Here is a 15,045-nt window from a genome sequence, read left to right as displayed (position 1 = left end):
CGCGTCGAAGACCATTCTAACTTTTCCCGGCTTGTTGTGATTGGTGACGGCGAAGTGCGGCAGGAACCATTTTACGTTGCTATCCCTTTCGCTGCCGTCGCATTGCACCGCGTAACCCTTTTGTATAAGGTTAGCGATCTGAGCCGCGTATTCCTTTTTAAACGCCGGCTCCTTAGTCATCCTCTTCTCGAGCGTGTGTAGTCTCTTAAGGGCAGACTCGTAGCTATCTGGGAACGTGGGGTTATCTATCTTCCAGGGCAGACCCACTTCGAAGTGGCCGTCCTTTCTTGTGGCGGTCGCTTCGAAAATGTCGTTGGCTCTCTTCTCATGCTTATTAATTTTTTCTTTAGTCGATACGCCAAGCGAGTCCACGTCGAAATGTGACTCGACGAGCTTCTGTAGTTGGACGTCGCTCGCGCAGATGTGAAGTACGGCCGCCTGGTCTTGATAAATCGATTTCCTGGGTACCGACCCGTGCAGTACCCATCCCAACTTCGTTCTCGACGCGGCGGGTTCATTTCTCTTGCCGGCGCGCAGCTGTCGCGATATTATTAGATGCCAGTTGTCGGCACCTATCAATATGCGAGGTCGAGCTTCTCCCTTACTGATGCTATCTTGTACAACTCGCAGGTGCTTGTACCGTTCTAAGTTGTGCGGTACGCGTTGGTGATGTAGCTGTAGTCCTTTTACTGTGCGGGCTGTCACTAAGTAGGCTTCTTGTTCGTGTACCCCTTTGACACGAACCTTGACCGCTTCGCTGTCGATCCTTCTCTGATCGTTAATACCCCTTATGTTCAGAGGTCGATTCGGTCCGCCGTTAGTGAGTTGCTTCGCTAATTCTTCGTCTATTAGCGTCACAGTAGACCCTTCGTCTAGGAGGGCGTACGTATTTACCTCCCCCCGTGGACCGCTGAGTTTCACCTCGCAGGTTTTGAGCAGTACTGATGTAATAGGCGACCTCCTTGTCGTGACGCTCATTACTAGCGCGGCTGCTTCGTCTTCCCTGCCGTCGTCCGGAGTGCTCACTGTAGTCGTAGACTCCGTTACTTTTTCTTTATGTAGTAGCGCGTGATGTTGGTAGGTACATCCGTGGACTCCGCAGGCCTTGGCTTTGCATGTGAACCTGCTGTGCTTCCTTTTCATGCATTTGAAGCACATCTTGTTGTCCTTTGCCCACTTCCATCGCTCGTTGACGTCGAGTGCTTTGAGTTTATCGCACTCAGTAGTGTAGTGTCCCCCAGTTGGACACATGAAGCATTTTCTTTCTTCCGGTTGACTTTCCCCCGCAGTGTATACGCCCTTGGTAGCAACCCGCTTTGGTGCTACTTCTCTTCTGACGGGTACCGGAACGCTTCGCTTCGTTGTGTGGGTGTACCTTATCATAAGGTCCGCTTCGGCCATTAAAAACTCGGAGAGTACTATCATTTCATTATCTTCCATGATGCGTGCTTCGTTATTGGCTGCGTACTCCGCCCATTTGCTTATGAGATGAGGACTCAGTTTGTCCATTACGTCTCGAACGAGTAGCGGGTTTCGTAGGTAGCCTCTTCTATCTATACTTTTTATCGTATAGACAATATTTTGAATCTTCACCGCGAACTCATACAGATCGGTGCTCGCGCTCCCTAATTTCGGGATCTTTTTGAGCTCTTCCATGGCCCGATCTATTATGAATTCCGGTCTTCCATATTTCATCTCTAATGTGCGCATGATGATATCTGGGTTAGATGCGGTGAATAGCTGTGACAGCACGGTTTCTCTCGCTTCCCCTCGCAGGCTGTTTCGCAGTCGAAGGAGATTTTCCGTTGGAGAGAACTTAAAGAGTCTTGTAGAATCTTCCATGGCGGCCTTATACGGTAGCCACTCGGCGACGGCTCCCGTGAATATAGGTAGTTCCGCTGTTTGGCGAGGCAACGGTCTTGAGGCGACTAGTTTTTCTAAGGTGTCGGCTAGCCGTTGAATGCCTTGGAATTTCGCGTTCTCCCCCCGTTGCTTACTAACGGGAGGGCGAACCTCTTCCGGTTCTTCCCTGTATTTCGTCGCCGTTGGTTGTTCCATGCTTCTATCCACCCAGTCTTGTACCCTTTCGTTGCATGAGCTCGCCGCATATTCAGATTCGGCTTCGATTGCAGTCATTTCGGCGGCTAATCTCGATTTGATTAGCTTTTCTTTCATAAGTAGCCGCTTCTCTTCTATAGCCGCGAGTTCTTTCTCCGCTTCGTATTGTGCCATCTTCATACGTGCGTCGATGCTTCGCTTTGAAGTGTTACTGCGAGCGGTGTGTGCCGGCGACGTAGGTCTCCGCACCGGCGATGTAGGTCTCCGCACCGGCGATGAAGTTTCACGCCTTGGTGGCGTGCTAGCTGGTCGTGCAGGTGGCCCCATGACGGACGTCCGCGTTGACGTCGCTGGTGCTGTCTCTCTCGCCCCTTCTGGCGGAGAGTGCTCCATCCTTTTTTCTTGGGAATTTCCTGCGACCGTCGACGGCGACTGCGGAGAATCTTCATAAATTCGGTGTAGCGATGGCCCTGGCGCACCCTTAGCGCCCGGGGCTGCTTCTGACTCGCTGTACCCCGATTCGGAGCGAACACGACCCTTTGTGTTCATTGCGATCGGCGTATTCATCTTGAGTCTTCTTTAAATCCGGCTTCTCGAAGGACCAATGTAGATTATGGGTTTTCAAATAAAACTCCAACTTGAATCTTCTGTTCTTTTCTTCTTGTTTTTATTCCGAGGCGTACACATTTTTCCATACAAAAAGGCGAGCTTAAGTACTTATTTTGGGTACCGCAACAGGCGCAGGCTCAGTCAGCAACCGCGTCCTATTGCCGTCCCTTTCTAACATAGCCTGTCTTACTCTTACAATTCTATGCTTACACTCTATTGCTATCCTACTCTTACATATCTATTCTTATTACGTAGGACTTATATCTATTGCAATAAAATGTCTTATTTACATAGTCTTAATTACATACACAAGTTACATTAATCAACATTTACATTTAAATTCTTAGGCCGTTGTCGTCCGTAATAGCCACTTAAGCAATATTTACCCGAGGATCAGTTACACTCACCAAGAGTCCAATCCCACTCCCACTCCCACTAATGTCACCAGTAATCTGCTAAAACACGGGCGGGCCCGCAAATTAATGGAGTGAGTGATATCATGTATTTGGTGATTTCGGAAATAGCTTTAATGACGTCACTAACCTGTTTTCAATTGTACAAGTCGTTATGTACTGTAGGCATTGAGTCTCATGTTTTAATATGAATACTTAAGATGTAACAAATGTAATAAAAAGATAATCTTTTCTTAAACGGACGGTTTCCTTTGGTTTTTTTATTTATCCAGAATTAAACTATTATCTAAGTAGTAACTATCCCCAATGTAATTATTTTAAGCGACATTTTCTAATGAAGAAATACTACAGATTGTGTTTGTCACCTAAAATGAAGTCGGTCGATTAAGTGTTATTAGAATTGATCCTGTAACTCCATTCGACAATTATACATAACTACTTTCGACCACGGAACAAGAAAAGTTCCGTGCTTAAGACCAATACTTCTCCGCTAAAATATATGTTTACAATCCCAGAGTAATTTCGGAGGTGAAACGAACTGTAGCCCATAAAACGGTATCACAGAAATGTGCGGTATTAAGCACCCATTAACATTACTTGCTTGTAACGACTACATATCCTAAGCCAATAAAAGTTAAGCAATTAGTGTTCTCACAAATAAAGTTAGGAACGAGAGATTTTCGAAACGGTACTATACGTAACTTTTTTTAAGGCGCAAAAATAATAATAATAATAACAGTTTATTTTCCAATAAAATTGTACATACAGACTCATGTATTACAGTAATCAGATAGTGCAGTATACTATCTGTATACTATGATGACATTAATACTAAAATAACAAATCCACCGATCTTAATATTATTTCACTGATATACATATATAGCAAATGATTTTAAAATTCTAATAATAATTCTGAAAAAATAATTATCACTTGCTATAACGGTTAGAAGAACACAAAATCCTACATCCCTGAGAGTTCTTAAAAAAGTTTTCAAAAGTGTGCAATGTCTGAAAATTTGCACTTACCCTTTGCAATGGCCTATGCCCCCTTACGCAGAGGAGACCCGTGCCTAGCAGTGGGACAGTAATGGGTTGAAGACGACAAGGAAATGCACTCACGACACTATACTTAAAAATGCTGTATAACTGTTGAGTTTTGATTCGATACGACTGAAAAGGCATAGATGTCGATGTGACATGCTCCAACTTGTTCTCAATGCATACAATGCATACATGTATATCATATGTGTTCGACTTCAGGTAAACAGCCCTTCTATTTTATCGCTCAAAGCAGAGCCTATTGAAGACATGTGTGCCACGTACTCGTATGTTTCTTAGATTACATAAGAACTCATAGTTTTTATATTATAGGAGTAGTAGACAAGATGGTAAGTGGCTACTACCGCCCTTTGACATCTCTAACGAACCCCAGATAAGATTAGATGCCAACCTGATGTCGGTCATAGATGCGACGCTACCCCTGAGGACTAAGCTAAAATGCCTCAATAACATATGCCTCCCTTACTACACTCTTTAAACCAGAACATAGCAGGGCTACACTGCTATTATAAAGTAGAAATAGGTGTGGCAGTGGTGCCGCCGGAGTCAGACCGTAGAAGCTTTTAACATCTTCAAAATTTCTTATACGCATATGATATCATATAACCAGGATGCATAACTGGGGTTTGAACCCTGGACCCCAAACGTAAGAAGCCGAAATTCACAGCACCATATTCCCACTGCTTTACATAAAAGAAAATAAAACTGTCAATCCATTACGCGTTAATAAAGAACACGATGGCACAAGGCTCGTCCTTTGAAGAGGTTTTTTGTGCCCTTCCCTTACAATTGAGTCTTCCCATGAAACTTTTATGTGACGTCATTACGCCACGAAACGACTAGAACGTTAGTACAGCATTTGGTCGAGTGGAAAAAGGAAAGGACAGGTTGTTAGGTTGAATTAGTATTGAGTGAATTGTTTTATGCTTACGATTGCTGTCCCCACTTAGGTTATTATGGTTACCTACATCATGAGAGATAATATAAACAGGTATCGTAATTGATTACGTGATATTTTTACAATTATTTAAAAATTTACCAATATAGATGTTATAATGTCTTCTTCTCATTTCTATCTATTCCTTGAAAAAAGTTGTATTCAACGGTAAAAATCATAATTCTGCAACATTAAATGGAAATTAGCACAAAAACAGTCGGTCACGTGAAATGTGAGCTGTGACGTCACATATTATTAAAATTAAGAATCTTGGCTACGCCGCTTTGAACAGGGGACTGTTCTATATGGAACTCCATAGTCGCAGATGTCCACGACCTTCGGTGACCACTTACTCTCAGATGGACTATAAGTTCAATTGCAAGTACAATTCTCAAAAACTGAATTAATAATAATAACCATTTATTTCAGACAATATAAACAAAGATACAAAAGTATAATTCAATACAGAGGTCCATATCATATATACCTTACAGACTAACATACATATTAATATATACTTATAACTAATCACGTATTTGCGGCGACGTGAGACGCGGGTCTGGTGACTGCCGGGGGTCCTCTCCTTCCACGGAATTTCCGGAACACAACTCCCTTCGGCCACAGCTCCTCCTTCAGGAAGGTCGACAATTAATGACCACGACAAAAGCTTTCTGAAAATCTAAACGAACACTTGTAACGTGTAAAAATTTGTAAAATCAATGTGCATTTCAAAAATTGTATGCTATACAAACTTAATACCACAGTAACCTCTAAGAAAGCTTTACTGCTCGTAAATCTTCCAAGAAGCTTACTTTCTTCGAGTAGAAGTCGCCACTTATTCAGTATAATTTTTTTTTACGATAATTATCGTATATATCAAACGTATATTATTTAAAAATACTTCAATAATGATCATCTCTTTAGGTTATTTCGTTACACGTGTTTTTTATAAACATTTTTAATCTGTAAAAATGCGGATAATCAAGATTTCATTACAAAAAAAAGGAATGAAAAAGAATGTATTACAAAAAACACATACTAAATTAACAAACGGAAACTAGAGAAATATGTATGAGCTTATCTAGAAAAGCCAATTTTTCGTTCAAAACCACGAGACTTTCATGCAAAAACTACAGAATAGCGAGGTATTTTTTATCCTAAAAATATTTACAATGTCTACGTAGAGTATTATAAAACCACAAAAGAATGCATGCGAACTGTACCGTGAACCAAAACGTATTTTGTTACCAAAACTCGACATGAAACTCCTATCTATCCATAATTATTCATTTTTACCACGCTTCTTAGTGTTCCGTACGCAAAGAGTAAAAACGGACTACTACTAAGACTTCGCTGTCTGTCCGTCTATTACAGCTCTATCCGTTGAGCCATAACAGATAGACACTTGAAATTTCGACAGAGTATGTATAACGGTGGCCGCTATAACAACATATACGAAAAAAAATTTTAACAAAAAAATAAAACCGACTTCTATGTCACTACAAAGTAAAAAATAATTGAAATAAGTGTTGGTTTAATACATATTTCTGAAGTTGGCGCTCAATATATTTCGTTTGATAATGGCGTAAACAGCGTGTCTAATATGAGCGCCGACTTCAGAAATATGTATTAAACCAACACTTATTTCAATTATTTTTTACTTTGTAGTGACATAGAAGTCGGTTTTATTTTTTTGTTAAAATTTTTTTTTCACCCTTTTTAGTGATGATATGTTAATGTTTCTATTTATATTATGTAAAATTGTATAAAGGTGATCATGAATAAAGGTAAGGTCTGAATTCATACGAATTGGACCCGCTCTGCTCGCTTAGTTTTATATTGCCTTATATGTTTCAACCTAACCTAACCAATTCAATACGAAACACTATAGGCGAGGCTACATGCAATTCTATATTGTTTGCTAGGTTAGGTTGGAACAGAAAAGTAAATAAATCAAACTAGGTGGTAAAACTCTGCGAGTGAGTCGGTCCGATTTACCTCAATTCAATAGTTAAGGAAAACTACAGCGTATTCATTAATCATATTTTATATTTGTAAGAAGTGATTGTCAAGTTACTGTTGTTTAGGCCAGCAGTGTCCCTGCGTCACTAGGATTGAAGACTTTACGGTCAAAGTTATCAGGGTTAAGACCTTCATATGTGTGTATCATATGTGTCTGCTTAGTGACGTTAATACATATATGAAAGCACAAAATAGCTAACTCCTGTGGTTTAACTTGAAAGCACACCAGCATTATCAGAGTGAAAGAGTTGAAGGTCATTTTTTTCATTACATGTACCTGCTTAGGACCTGTAAAATATGTGTGAAAGCACTAAATGGCTTATTCATGTGGTTTAGGCTGGAGGTACCTCTGCATCATCAGATCTAAGGAGTTGAAGGTCAAATTTTTCATCATATATCTCTGTCTACCAACTTCATTACAACAAATGTCTTTACATTGGAGGCACCTCTGCATCATAAGGATTGAAGAATTGAAGTTCATATCTTTCATCATATGTCTCTACTCAAAGACCTTATCATATATTCGTAAGCTCCAAATGCCTAACTTGTATGGTTTAGGCAGGAGGCACCTCTGCATTATCAGAGTTGAAGAGTTGAAGGCCAAATTTTCCATCATATATCTATATATATCAACCTTATTAAATATCCATAAGTTCCAAATGCCTTACTTGTATGGTTGAGGCAGGAGGCACTTCTGCATTACCAGGGTTGAAGAGTTGAAGGTCGAATTTTCCATCATATCATGTTAATCTAGATACTCAATGTTCATTTAAAGTTTCATGAGAATTGAGTGGGCAGAAGGAAAGTTGTCATAAAATATGTAAAAAGCAGGGGTAGTGATGATGAGTTCCACCGCATTACTTTAGTTCTAATCATCAGAGCATACTAATGTTATAGTAGTAAAGTACCGCAACAAAACACCCTTTCATATGAAAAAAAGAAAATTGAAATTGGTTAAGAAATACTCGAGTTATTGAAGTTTATATCGGGAAAGAAAAGAAAGAAATCGGGTTTTTTCAATTTCCCGGGAAAACTGGCGAAAATTTTCAAATTTCCTCGAAATGGGACCCCCTGTGAAACTAGCCGCATACAATGGTGTATGAATCATGTCGATCGGTCGCGGCATCGTGAAAAAATCGCCGAACAAACATAAAAAAAAAAAATATATACGGTCGAATTGAGTAACCTCCTCCTTTTTGGAAGTCGGTTAAAAATAAAAAATAAATGGAGGTTGCCATTAAATAAACTACTATTTTTTGACTCGCTTTATCACTTAAGCCCGTAATAGTTAGACAGTTCCAACTCTCACAATGCATTTACCTCTACATTGATAAGTAATATTAAAAATAGAAAATAAAATAATCTACGTAAATGTTTTATATGTAAGGGAGACATAGATTTCTGAGGCATTAGGCACCAGCTTATTCCTCAGGTAAAGCGGCATCTGTTGCCGACCTCATGTAGAAATCTAATTAGATGGAAAGATGTGAAATGTGCATGCTAATAAACTTATTTAACTGCCATATAACGCGATCATCTCACTCCTCAGATGTACACCAAAATTCGACATGAACTCCTGTCCATTCATAAAAAATCATTTTTCCATTTATATTCCATTTCATAGGCGAACTTCTAAGTCAATTCAGTCATTTGCATTAAAGATGTGTCGGTAAACAAAACGGCCTATGTAAATGTTTTCGCCCTGATCTTATGTCGCCTCGTAATCCGAACTTCAGCTGGGCTTAATAAAGTGGAAACAGTGTTCATCTCGTGTCTCATGAATACACAATGAATTGACTGTTTTTCTATTCGAGTAAAATGTGCCTGTTCTTGAAATTGACACGATGGCGTTTTGCTTACGTAAGAGTCGTTTTAGGTATTTTATGTAGATTCATAAGTAGGTATGAGTGGTGACAGAAACAATATTATTCGACTGGGGAGGTTAATCATCACCTGCTTCACTTATTTCAATGTGTATATTGTAATTCTTATGCCATCATCATCGACAACCCATTACTGTCCCACTGCTGGGCACGGGTCTCCTCTCATAATGAGAAGGATAAGGCCATAGTCCACCGCGCTGGCCAAGTGCGTATTGATAGGTATTACATACCTTTGAGATTTTTTTTTATAAAATCTCTCAGGTATGCAGGTTTCCTCACGATGTTTTCCTTCACCGTCTAGCAAGTGATAATTAATTTCTATTTCTAATACGCACATAACTTTTTGAAAAATCAGAGGTGCGTGCCTGGGATTTGAATCTCGGACCCCTCGATCGAGAGGCTGAGGTTCTTAACCACTAGGCTATCACTGCTTAATTCTTGTGTACCTATGTTAAACTATTATTATAAAAAATATATAAGACCCTATAACTGCTTAAAGACTATACTTGCTTTTTAGGCAGTTGTAGAAAACTAGTACTCCCACAATTAAGACGAGTTCATTGACCGTCAAGCCCTTTGTGCTGCAGGGCATGTCAAAGAATGAGATATGTGTACAAGTACATATACGCTTGAAAAACCCTTCGACAATTGGGTAAAAACAACGATCTAATATGTATGTCATGTATAATTTGTAGGTATGTTTGTTAAATAATTGACCAAGTGCGAGTCGAACTCGCAAACGGAGGGTTCCGTAATATTACTGTTCATAGACAAAGTTAAAACCGTCGAAAAATAGCGGTTTCTTTTATGGCAACCCCCGTTTATTTTCAACCTTTTTTGGTTTTAGTATTTGTTGTTGTTGCCAGCGATATACAATATACATACTCCGTAAAAATTTCAAGTGTTTATCTATTACGGCTTAACAGGCGGAGTGACAGTTGGACAGACAATGGAGCCTTAGTAAAAGGGTTCCGTTTTTACCCTTTAAGTAGGGAACCCTAAAAACATACGCAAATTACGTTCAAAGCCGCAAAGTTGTGAAAAACCAATTTCAGTAGTTGTGGCTGGATAGAGCAAAGCTCATGCACATGTTCTGTTGAGTTCTGGCTTGTTTTAAATTATAACTTTCAACGTTTGGTATAAATATTGTGGCTAGGGCTTATCATTGCGGCATTTTCTATTTGCTAAAGTTATTTTGTGCAAAACCAAAAACGTTTTTTACAATAAATTGCGTCAAGATAAGCACTGTAGTACACTGAATTTACTTCTTTGTGTACATAAAAGTGGAATTAAAAGGATTTAAAGAATTATCTCTTACAATATGAACTTAACTTTCAACTAGGGCTTATCATTGCAACATTTTCCGTTTGCGACACTTACTTTGTGGAAAACCAAAAATAACATATAGTTTTACAATAATTTACATCAAAATAAGCACTGTAGTATACTGAATTTACTTCTTTGTATACATAAAAGTGGAATTTAAAGGATTTGAAGATATCTCTTACAATATAAACTTAACTTTCAACGTGGCTAAGGCTTATCACTGCGGCATTTTCCATTTACGACACTTACTTTATGGAAAACCAAAAAAACATTTAGTTTTTACAATTACTTACATCAGAATAAGCACTGAGTTAAATTCTTGTAAAAGTGTAGTACAAAGGATTTAAAGATATCTCTTATAGTATGAACTGTTGTAAGGTCTGTGTTCTATATTATATTAATTATTTGTAGATGTTCTATAGTAGTAAACAAACACTGTATTATAATACAGTATATGAATAAGTGCTACAATTAAAAAAATACCCAGGTCGCGTAAAAATATCATTCCATTTTCAATACTTTTGAAAATCGTACCACACCTCCTATTTTGCTCAAATTCATTAAGCCGTACATGAATGAATGAGACATGAATACAAACATGCCATACATAATATGCTCGAAAAACTTATAAATTACAGAAATTGGCGAATATACCATGTAGCTAATAGACGTAACGCTTCCATTTGAAGTTAATAGGACCTGTAGTGTTCCCGACTCAACGTCGGGATAGTAGTATCACTTAAACCCCATTTGTCACGCTAACGCATCAACACGCCCGTCCACAGTCCACACCGACGGTCTAGCATGACTGTCCCCACACAGTCCGCTCTCATTCCGTGTCGTATGCGCTCGAGACAAACTACGCACAAGGTGACACTACAGGACCAAAAACTAAATTAAAACGCCTAACTTAACGTGTTAGTGTATAACACACGCTCGTTGCTCATACACACAAACTCAACTGTACACTTACCATGAGTTTTTACGTTTTGACAAATATGACTGTTTTGGTATTTGTTTACGTATTTGCACATACAATTTCCAATCGCCCCTAGCGGATTGTATCAGAATTATAGTGTCTGTAACGTAACATCTAAATTGACATAATGGCGCTTTATGTTTTGTCTCTCTTTTTGGCGAATATATGAGGGAGATAAAAAGTTTATCGTCACTTGAGCACTTACTTATTGTTATTTATTGGAACAGAATAATGGATTGCGTAAACGTAACGTAAAATTGTGGGAGGTTTTGAAAACTCATGGTAAGGGTACTGAACTAGATTTCATTTTTCAGAATTGAAATTCAATTTACTGTCAGTCCTCATGCAAATAGAAACCCCTTTCGATATGGCATTGTTAGAAACCCATTATAAAGTCAAATATTTAACCTGAATCATCTTATATTGGTGTAAACTTCTATAGCATTTAATACCGTAGCTTACTTATACCCTTATTTTTAGAAAAAATCTCCTCAGAATTTAATAAATTAAACGACGCTTAAGCGATTTTACGAAAATTAAAAGCAGATTCCCCAGCGGCATCTTAATTAGAGTAGTTGTCTAAAAGACCTTTACAAATAAGATAAGGGAAGGTAAATAAACAGCTGAAAAGTAAAAATAGGTCATTGCAAATCTGCCTAAAATCTTGATTATTTATGCACACAAAGTAAAGTTAAATTTCATAGTAAAGAAAGAAAAAAAGAAAGAAAGAAAAACATTTATTCGGATAATTGCAACACAAATGAAATATTTTAACAGAAAAAGACAAAAAAATAAATAAAAATCACATAAAACAAAAGAAAATAAAAAAAGTGTGTGTGTGTCAGCTACGACGCACGATTGGAGTTTACTCCTTACGAATGATAATTATGATATATATCGAATAGAAAAAAGGGTAGGTAAATGAACGCATCTGCTAAAATGATAAGAGAAACAAACATATATCTGTAATTATTCGGATTATTTATATTACTTCAATAATGCGTATTACATAAAGTATGTTACAAAATAATATAAATAATAATAATAAAAACATTAAAACTTGATGGTTAGGTTGCTGTTTATGTACGTTGTATATAGATGTATACAATAGATGCTACTATATGCATATATTATACAGCATGCATACCCTGTACTCGGCAGCAGTATACAAGTTGTGGCAGAACTTCGTAATACGCAGGCGCGCAACACACACGTACAAACATACGCACACATTCAACTCTCAGACTGGAGGTAGTGAACTATACAGTGAGACTACGAAGTATCGCGCAAAGAGGAGACCCCGAGAATGAGATACGCTGTGTAACCCTTTACACCCGAAGATTTTTTTTCGCAATTTCCGATTCAAAACGTTTATTACGGCTTTTTATATAGCTTAAGGGATCCACAAAAAATACGAAAAAAAATGCAGAGTTTATACGTAATCCAGAAATCGACCCGCACGATCGTGAGTCTCCGGTGGGAACTGTCACACTCACGATCGTGAAAATTACAAAAAAAAATAGTTTTTTTTCAAAAAATATGAGAAAATTAAAACAATTTGGAGATATTTAACATCACTGTCTTTATTTTCATTAGTCTTTATAAAAATCTGTCTTGGCAATGAAACCTAAACTACGTAATTTTATGAAAATCAACATTCTTCTTTCTTCCGTTATTGCCTCCGTCTTAAATCCAGGTCTCCAAGGCGTAGGTATTCTTGGCTAGGGAATACATCCAATGATAATGCAGATGGAGAAAACTTTAGCCATATCTATTGCAATTAAATTAAGTTTTCGACCGGTTCTTCTTAGATAATATAAATTTGTGCATCTGGTTACATATCAAGAGCCTCATAATTAAAATATTAAGAAAAATATTTCTTTGGAAACTTTACTGGAGATGTTGGTAGGGATGTGTAGACCTTTTCAAGACAGAAAACGTATTCTTTTCCAAGCTATTTTTCGATGTGTTGGACGTGAAGATGCTCGGCGGCGAGAAATTTCTAGGGATGATTTTAAAGTAGATGGTTGAGGTTCAGGCTCAAGTTCCAGATCCAATTCTAAGTCAGTTTCTATTTGAGGGTCTGCATGTGCTTCTGGATCTGTTTCAGGGCACAATTCTTCAAATTGAAACTCTTCTAATCTATTTGGTTGAAGCTCTTCACTTTCATGAAGATCTTCAATGTCCGATACATTTCTCCTCACCCCGCACTGGCAAAATCTGATCGTCATTTAAATGTACACCTAAAATTGAAACAAACAAAATTGATATTGACGAAACTTACCCATAACTGGTAATAGCAATAAAAGCATTTTCATCAAACGTTATTCTGCACCAACAACCGTAGGCACACGATCGTAACAGTTGAAATTTGCAACCTAATTGTATCTAAATTGCAAGTTAATCGAATAAACTACTAAATTCCACGTATTTAGTGTTCTTTTAGCTTTCAAATTAGCTATAATTAATAATAGATACTAAACATTTAATACCAAAAATAATTATATACCTGTGACAGTGCGCGGGTCGAAAAAATCTGCAATCTTTGGACGAGTCCCTAGCACAACTGACCGCCTGCACCCCGCTCACTTAGCCGGTAGCACGTGCGATACTCTCCTCACGATCGATCGGCATCGGTTGCGTTTCGAAAAATAAGAAGCTATCACGTGGGAATTTTTTTAAAGTGAAACTCACGCTCATATCATCTCGGGTGTAAAGGGGTAATGTATTCCATCTCATTCTTTTACACGTTCAATCCTACAGATATATATGTTTGTCTCTTTCTACGTAACGCCTCAACTTTTCGTGTTACACTTGATTTTACTCCTCATAAAATTTCCGTACCGGGCCTTATAAGTCAAATCGTTTCTTAAGGAGTAAACTCCAAAAACGACAAAAAAGGACAATAAAAATAGACTTATACTTAAATTTTGACAGGTACTGCTTCAGTTTATGTGCCACTGCTTCAGTTTATGTGCCACTGCTTAGCGCGTCTTGCATGTAGGTTCAGGCCTATACTACCCTGGGAAGTAGACTCTAAGCCCAGACCTGGAGCCTGCTTCCCACGATGCTCCAGTCCGCATTTATGGAGCCTGCTTCCCACGATGCTCCTGTCCACACTTATGGACTATTCGTGTTGGAGCCAAATCGCCGATCAGACCACCAACCAGGTTTAACGTCTATCGTGTAATAAGTATAACCACAGGTTGATGCGAAAGCGCGCTTGAAACTTCGCCACTAATTCACCCATCCAACTCACCACGCCCTTACGCTTATCTTTGTTGTTGAGATGTACACAAGCCTCAGTAAATGCCCTTCTATAATATTGCGCAATGCAAGTATTAAACCTAAAATCATATTACAAATGACCTCAATTAATTTATTAATTTTCTAATTAACACGCTGGTATTGTGTTGCCACTACGTTAGCATTTTCCGAGAACTCTTTACCACCTTTTTTTAGAGCCCCAAGTCTGTAATATACCTCAAAGGAAGAATTTCTTTTAAGGTATCTCCGATGACGGAAAAACAATGCGCGGAAATAATATTTATATTCATTGTCTAGCTACCTCGTAACTCGTACTTTTTATTTAATTTTCAAAGTTATTGGAAATTTAATAAAAATATAACATTTATTTACACATGATAGAAATTACAAAAAATCTAAATAAGTCTGAGGTGGTAGAATCCTTTGTGGGTTAACTCCGACGGCACCACCGCCACACCTATTTCTACCTCATAACAACAGTTTTAAGCGC

The 15,045-nt window shown here is 38.3% G+C and overlaps 1 long non-coding RNA gene across 1 annotated transcript; it reads right to left on the bottom strand.

Annotated features, from left to right (window-relative positions):
* Positions 1-13,043: 13,043 nt before the first annotated feature.
* Positions 13,044-14,006, bottom strand: LOC140752398 (uncharacterized). The gene is made up of 2 exons (XR_012103434.1): positions 13,798-14,006; positions 13,044-13,531 (listed from the first exon to the last, which is right to left on the bottom strand). It is a non-coding gene; the product is annotated as an uncharacterized LOC140752398 (long non-coding RNA).
* Positions 14,007-15,045: the final 1,039 nt, after the last annotated feature.

Source organism: Epargyreus clarus, unplaced genomic scaffold, assembly GCF_041222505.1.
Source record: "Epargyreus clarus isolate Ecla_fem2 unplaced genomic scaffold, WU_Ecla_fem_2.2 ptg000024l, whole genome shotgun sequence".
Taxonomy (NCBI): Eukaryota; Metazoa; Arthropoda; class Insecta; order Lepidoptera; family Hesperiidae; genus Epargyreus; species Epargyreus clarus.
This window is presented reverse-complemented; position numbering and strand designations above follow the sequence as displayed.